Source organism: Plasmopara halstedii (assembly GCF_900000015.1).
Source record: "Plasmopara halstedii genome assembly, contig: Scaffold_3060, whole genome shotgun sequence".
Lineage (NCBI taxonomy): Eukaryota > Oomycota > Peronosporomycetes > Peronosporales > Peronosporaceae > Plasmopara > Plasmopara halstedii.
In genome coordinates, this window is record NW_020189964.1 from 2,302,384 (window position 1) to 2,302,928 (window position 545).

The window sequence follows — 545 nt, forward strand, 5'->3', positions numbered from 1 at the left end:
TTTGGAGTGGCACGTAAGCCACTGAGCTCTGCTTTCGTTGCGAAGCAGTCGTGCATGCCATTGACGGCGTGGTCTGACGGAGTCCGAAGCATCCTGGGCACGGTCCTTCATATGCGCGTGGAGTGACACAATATCCACTGGACGAAGACTGCGGGGTTAGCAGTTCTTCGTCGGAATTCGTCGATAACATCGGAGCTTCAAAGGAGCGGAAAGTGAGGGAGACACCGGACAAATCGGAGTGCGTGTTCATCTTGGTCTCATGGAGACATAGAACCTCTGTACAGATGCGACGGCAACGCCGTATACTGGCTGCAAGACGTCGGGCGTCGACCCTGATCCAGGGTGTGTCTACCGTAGACGACGGTGCACAGTTATACACCCTCGTCATCGGTATGACAGGGGAGGGAGATAGCGACGTCCGCCTCGAGGCTATGCTTGCAGTAGATGCTCTTCTTGAGCTGGACAAGATGTCCCTTGAAAAGTTCGACAGTGCCTTGGAGGCAGGCGATTTGGCCGAAGTGGTCATTGTACGACCGGACGAGGAG